This window comes from Megalopta genalis, chromosome 3, assembly GCF_051020955.1.
Source record: "Megalopta genalis isolate 19385.01 chromosome 3, iyMegGena1_principal, whole genome shotgun sequence".
In the NCBI taxonomy this organism is placed as follows: domain Eukaryota; kingdom Metazoa; phylum Arthropoda; class Insecta; order Hymenoptera; family Halictidae; genus Megalopta; species Megalopta genalis.
Genome location: NC_135015.1, coordinates 17,802,583 through 17,809,978, shown reverse-complemented (window position 1 = coordinate 17,809,978; position 7,396 = coordinate 17,802,583). Strand labels below are relative to the sequence as shown.

Genomic DNA, 7,396 nt, shown 5'->3' with positions numbered 1-7,396 from the left:
TTGTTTATTTTGATAATCTTGGTAAGTTGAAAACAGCGTGATAAAATAATGATAATTATATCATTAAAAATAATTTGAAATAATTTTACGTAATTTTAAAAATAATCTTATACGTATAAATATAATATAAATATATATATATATATATTATAAGAGAGATATATAAGATATATAAGAGATATATAAGATTATTTTTAAAATTATATGTATATATATATATAATAATCTTAGTCCTCGTTCCAGAGCGAGGAAGAGCCGAAACAAATCTCGTAACTGTTACAAGTAAATTGTGGAGTTTCCGCACTTCAAAGATAAGTCGAATTTGTGACCGATTATTTTTTGCGAGTCGATTATTTTCGACCGGATGCGATTAATCGAAATGAAAAGAAATTTGTATTTGCCGCTTTTAATATTTCTGGTTTGTTTCAAACTTCGCCTATCCATTTTTACCATAAACGGATCAAAAATCGGCAGAATTTACGCGATTTTTTTTCGGTCCGACGTGTTCAAAATCTTCCACGAGGAGTTTTCCCGCGAGGCTATTCCACGCGATCAGCTTCGCGGATCCACGGCTCGCCGAACAAAGAGCGAGCGACTTCCGGTTCGGGATCGAGCCGTCCCGGTGGCAACGGCCACGAAGATCTACGAACCCTGTAAATCTTCGTCCACTTTAGTTCGCCGAGTTTCTTTTCCGCCTCCCACCGTACGTAGTTACCCGCCGCGGCGCGGCGCAAAGAAAGGAGCGCGCGCGTTGATAAGATTGCGGAGCCGGCGAAACTTCTCGCGCACCGGGAAAATTTGCAAAGCTTCTTACTCCTTATCCGAGAGGCCGTCGCGTCGATATTCTTTCTCTCGCCTCTTTCTCTCCCCCCTCTCTCTATCTCCGTTTCTCTCTGTCTTTCTCTCATCTCTCTCTCCCTCTCCCCCTCTCTCTTTTTTCTTTTTTCTCCATCTTTCTCTCTATTTCTTCCTCTCTCTTTATTTCTCTTTATCTCTCTTTCCCTCTCTCTTTCTCCCTCTCTTTATTTCTCTCTCTTTTTATTTCCCTTTATTTCTCTCTCTCGTTCTTCCCTCTCTCTTCATTCCTCTCTTAATTTCTCCCTCTCTCTCTTTTTATTTCTTCCTCTCTTTATTTCTCTCTCTTATTATCTCTTTTTCTTTCTTCCTCTCTTTATTTCTTCATCTCTTCATTTCTCTCTCTCTCTCTCTTTCTTTCCCTCTCTCTTCATTCCTCCCTTTATTTCTCTCTTTTTTTATTTCTTCCTCTATTCATTTCTCTCTCTCTCATTATTTCTCTCTCTCTCTTTCTTTCCCTCTCTCTTCATCCCTCTCTTTATTTCTCTCTCTCTTTTTTTATTTCTTCCTCTCTTTATTTCTCTCTCTCTTTTTATTTCTTCCTCTCTTTATTTCTCTCTCTCATTATCTCTTTTTATTTCTTCCTCTCTTTATTTCTCTCTCTCTTTTTATTTCTTCATCTCTTTATTCCTCTCTCTCTATCTTTTTTTACTTCTTCCTCTTTTTATTTCTCTCTCTCTTTCTCCCTCTTTATTCCCCTCTCTTCCTCTCTCACACTCTCTTTCCCCCTCTTAATCTCTTCCTCCTTTTCTCTCGAACTCTAAAGGACTTGGGAAAACTGCTCTCCCGATCCTCCGCGCGAGATAACGTACCCGTACGGTTGGCAATTCCGTCACGAACGTTTCGCTTGTTTCGTGATCGGCGCCGAACGCATTTCCCGGCGCTTTCCCGCTGACGATTAGTCCGACGTGAAACCGAATTTCTAGGCACGTGATCGGCCTGACTCGGATGGTACCGTTAATAGGATATGCATGGACCAGAGAATCTGTCGGAACGATGCTTTTGGTATGTCATTGACGCTATTGTCATCCGATAGCGGATCTTTGTCTTGTTCGCTGAATATTGAAACAACAACGAGCCAATGAATGAATTCCTTCGTTCAAGCATGTGTTTAAGCTAGTTATATTTAATTACATTTCTTGAGATTAACAAACCTTTCATTAATCGATCGATTTAAGCATTTATCAGTCATCCCACGCTGTTATCAATACAAATATTAATATTCCCAGAAATATTGATACCTTAACATTCAAATGAATAACTTAGTCATCAATAAAAATATTAATATTCCCAGAAATATTGATACGTTAACATTCAAACGAATAACTTATTTATCCGAATTCCAATTTCTGGGAAATTAACGATCGCTGGCGCTGATACTTTGTTGCTTCATCCGTTTAAAATTATTATTGAGATTATTATTAAATTACTATTTAACAGCATCATCACAATTTAACGGTCATTATTAAACCGCGGATCTTCATGCAAAATAAAAATTAGTAGAAACAGTGGCTGAATAAAAATCCATTTCTTCCACGAACAGTTCTTTAAAAGTTGCCAATAATGTAACAATGTTGTCTCCCCTTTTGCCATGAACGCATAAAATTTGCAGTCTAACAATTTAACCACTGCACCGATAGATCAATTTAGTACAATAACTTTATGACACGTCAGCTTTAATTTGATAAACAAACGTACCGTGTCCCCCTCCCCCCTCCTCTTTTTCCAAGAGATCGGCGGTTCGTGTATTAACTCGCGCGACGTGTTACACAGGAAATCGGATCTTCGCGGGTCTTGTTTGCATCGCAAAATCGGCGCCGACCGGGCCGATCGGCCCGAGGAGAGAGAGCGAGAGAGAGAGAGAGAGAGAGAGGAGGAGGACGGAGGCGGCTGTTTACCGTCGAATTTGCATTGTAGAAGGAAAGCGGTCGGACGATTCTCCGCGTAAACGAGCGACACGACCGGCGAGAGGTGACCCATAGCTGCACACGCCTCCCTATCGTGCATAATTCAGGTTTCCGGGGGCCTCTGCGATCGTCCCTTTGGCCGACGAGGCCGGCGAGGCGGCGAACGGGCGAAAGAGCGATCCTGCAGCCCACCAGATAAACTCCAGCCAGTATTTTATTGGCCAGTTGACTTACGCCGCTGAAAGTAATTTATGTTTTGAATATGCTAAAACTCTTCTCATAAATATGAAACAAGCGTCACGGCCACCCCCGCGAAGATAACGAATTTTACAAACGGTCTCGCCCCTAATAATACCTTTTTTTCCACCCCTCCCCCCTCGGCCTGGCCCGCTCACTTCTCCGGGCGGAGCATCGAGCGATAGAGAAGTTCCGCGACACCGCCGATCCGGTAATTATTCATCGTCGACCCGAAAACCGTTCCACTCTCCCCCCTCCCTCTCACTCTTTTCCACTCTTCTCTCCGTTCCACTCCGCGCCGCGCCGCGCCGACTTTTTATCGCGTCGACGGGGGCTTTCGCAAACATAATCGGGAATTTTTCGTCGGAATATTCAGCGACGCTCTCGCACGGATCGTGGGGCGGAGAGCCGCGATCCGTCTCTCCGCAACGGCGGCGAAAGAATTTCAATTCTTCGGTTCCCGCGCCGCGCCAGCTATACCACGGTACACACACGTGCACACAGGGTGTCCCGAAATTATCGTACCAGCGGGAAACGAGCGATTCCTCGGGTCATTGGGTCATGTTAACAGAAGGGGATGATTCCTGAGGTCATTTCGAGTAACTTTTTCCTCGGCGAAAATGCGATCCGAGGCTTCGTTCACGAGTTATCAAGGAAAAACGGTGACCAATGAGAGGCGGGCTCGGCCGGCGCTCCGCCCTTGCGGCCAATGCCGCGACGCGCTGACGCGGCGGCAGTGGTCGCGAGGGCGGGGCGTCAGCCGTGCGCGATCTCTCATTGGACAGTGTTTTCCGTTAATAACTCGTAAACGAAGGCGCGGATCGCATTTTCGCTGAGGAAGAAGTTACTTGAAATCACCTGAGGAATCAGCCCCTTCTGTTAACGTAATTATGGGACGTACCACTATGGAGTCACCGGGACAGAGTTTTTGCTTTCACGGAATAGACAAGGGCTCCAGATAAATAAAATGAGAAACGAAATAAATAAATAAATAAGAAACGAAGTAAGGAAAAAATTACTTCTCGAATGACCCTAAAAACCTCTCTTTTCGCGCTCGTACAATAATTTTGGGACACCTTGTATACATATACGTGCACTATAACCACCGACGTAGCCGTGGCCGCACGGCGAAATGGGGAAAGATGAGAAGCGTGGAAAGCGGCGCGTAATAATTTTTGCTTAGGATCGATACACAGCCCGATTCCCCGATCCGCGACGTCGGGATACAATCGATGACGAATGCAGGATGCCGGTAATCCGATTAAATAAATTGATGGATGGATCCGACCGCGGTTTCTAAATCCCGGCGGTACGCCTATGGGATGCGCGGCTGTAAAATAAATCCGCGGGGCCGGATTACGGCGCACTACGCGGCCGGCCTAGGCCGAAACGCGGCATCGCGGCGCCACGCTGTCCCGAATCGCATTAATTCTTGGTCGGATCGCGTAGAACTCGCGGAACGTCTGCCGCCGCTAATTTCATCGGCGTTCCCGGCTCTTTCGCGGCCACGATTCGTCGAAACGCGCTTTAACGAACCCTTCGACGACCCGCGGCTGGTCGCTGCGGGGGTGGCCGGAGCGTAGCGTGCCTTGTGGCGAAGGGAACACGGTTGAACATTTATTTATAATGTTAACATTTTTGTGATACGAGATTGCAGACTGTATTGATCTATCGGTACGGTGATTGTAACCGTTAAATTGTAATAATACTTTTATTACAATTTTATTATAATTGTAATAATTATAATAATATAATTATATTATTTTAATTGTAATAATTATAATAACATAATTATATTATTATAATTAATTATATATAATAATATTTTGAATCGGTAATTTTCTCGATATTGAAATTTGGATAAGTGAGTTACTTGTTTGTAACTCGATTAGAAGTCTTTTCCTGCGAGTGCATGTTTTCTAGAAATTTTAATATTTTTATCAATAATTATGTATAGAAACGACTGAAAGGTGTAATCAAATGTAACTACCATACATCAGAGAAAATTCAATCTCTTTAAGTTTGTCAATTCATATTGAAAAATTGATACTTCCTGATTCCGAGTTACATAAACATTGATGTAAGCAACATTTAATTAAATTAATTTGTTTGACAACGGTATTTAATGTGAGTTATTCGATACAAATGATGATAATTTTAATGAATAAAAATAAATGTATGAATTTATGTATGAATTCATAAGAGGAATAAATTGTATACTTATTTGTATATTTATAATAATATTAATCTTATATATTTTGGATTTAACTATTTTAATACAACGAATAAAAGTACGTATTTTCTATATAACTAAATTAGATTATTATTATTATTATTATTATTATTAATACTAATTATGTATATATATATACTTATTAATACTATAAGATTAATAATATTAATCTTATATATTTTGGATTTAACTATTTTAATACAACGAATAAAAGCACGTATTTTGTATATAACTAAATTAGATTATTATTATTATTATTATTATTAATACTATATTCTTTAGGATCTATCTTTTATTTCAAATTAAATTAATTAATTAAATTATTTGAAATCAAAGAAAATTCAATATAATTCACACAGAAATCCGCAGGATTGCCGTGGTAAACGGATATCCGGGTTCCCGACGGCTACCGCAAGATTTGAAAGAAGACAAAGAGCAAACATACGGATAAGTACGTACGGGAGTCGACGTACAGATGACAATCGCGAGCACGTTACGTACGTGTGCGATCGATCGCACAGTAAATCCCATCTCTCTATCGCGTGGAGGAGCCGGTATTTTCGAAATCTCGCGCTCATCGCCGATCGGAGCCGAGATTCTAATTTTCTCGGAGCACCTTCTCCACCCCCGTTCCCGATACCGCGGCGCGCGGGCGGGAATCTCTCTCTCTCTCTCTCTCTCTCTCTCTCTCTCTCCTTTCGCCGCGAAATGAAATATCTCCTGACGGGCTTCGGCAAATAGCTGAAAGTACTCCGACTCATGCCAGCGAGCTTATGCTACATCGAGCGGAAAATTACAAATGGCCGAGCGGACCCGGACTCCCTGCAACTGGCAATGTTTCCGCTCTTCTTTCTGTAACCGAGCGCCGAAATAAACTGTTTAAGCTTCCTCTCCACGAACGGCCGACGAAAACCATCGATCCGCCGGTTGTTTCGGCCCGGGGCGATTCCGCGGCTCGCATCCGCAAAGACGAGACGGAATCGGAATACGGTAGTGCCTCGACGGTGGAACGTCTCGTCGCGTCCGCTAACGAGACCGGTCTATCTACAGTAGCTATAGTAATGTCTCCCTAACTGACGCTAAGTTTGTGCACGAAAATGGACAATTTAGGAAGAGGAGATACGATTATTCGAGCCTTGTAGCTCGTTTTTATAGTTACGAATTGTCAACGATTATAAAAACGAGCTACAAGGCTCGAATAATCGTGTCCCCTCTTCCCAAATTGTCCATTCTTGTGGACAACCCGAGCGTCAGTAAGGGAGACATATTACTGTACAGTAATGACGAAAACTATCGCCGAGTATAATTATGAAGTTAAACAAATATTAGGAAAATAAAGTAAAATATAATAAAATTTTATACATACTTGTATATTTATGATAATATTAATCTTATTTTTTTGGACTTAATTATTTTAATGCAGCGAATAAAAGTATGTATTTTGTATGTAACTAAATTAGATTATTGTTATTATTATATAATATATAATAATAACATGTATAATTATGAAGTTAAACAAATATTAGAAAAATAAAGTAAAATGTAATATAAAACATAATAAAATATAATAAAATAAACTATAATAAACTAAAATAAAATATAAGGAAATAAAATAAAATATAATAGAATAAAATATAAGGAACTAAAATAAAATATAATAAAATAAACTATAAGAAACTAAAATAAAATATAATAGAATAAAATACAAGAAACTAAAATAAAATATAATAAAAGAAAATATAAGAAACTAAAATAAAATAAAAAATAACAAAATATAAGAAAGTATAATTAATAAGTTAGAGGAGAATATACTAGGAAGAAAAGAGGGTTGCAGCGAAACTATGAACGTCCAGCATCGACTGACACTGTCGAAAAAGAGGCCCGCCACCTCCTTACACCTTCGAAATAGGAGTTTCGTCTGGTTCGACCGGGCGACGCGACGCGTTGTCGGGAATTTCCATCGTTCGGAGCCCGGTCCAACAATTTGCATAGTCCGGCGTCGACAGTCGGGGCCGGTGCTCGGAGCGTTTCCGCGTCTCGGAGCGGAATTAAGCGAGCTTAAGATTTAACGCGCTTCGACCTCGAAATCCTGCTTCGTGGCTCGATAATTCAGGGCTCGCGCGAACGCGCCGCCAGAGATTCGCGCCGAATAAGCCGCCTCGCC

General features: G+C 40.9%; 1 pseudogene; it reads right to left on the bottom strand.

Annotated features, from left to right (window-relative positions):
- Positions 1–474: 474 nt before the first annotated feature.
- LOC143258922 (uncharacterized) lies at positions 475–6,003 on the bottom strand (annotated as a pseudogene).
- Positions 6,004–7,396: the final 1,393 nt, after the last annotated feature.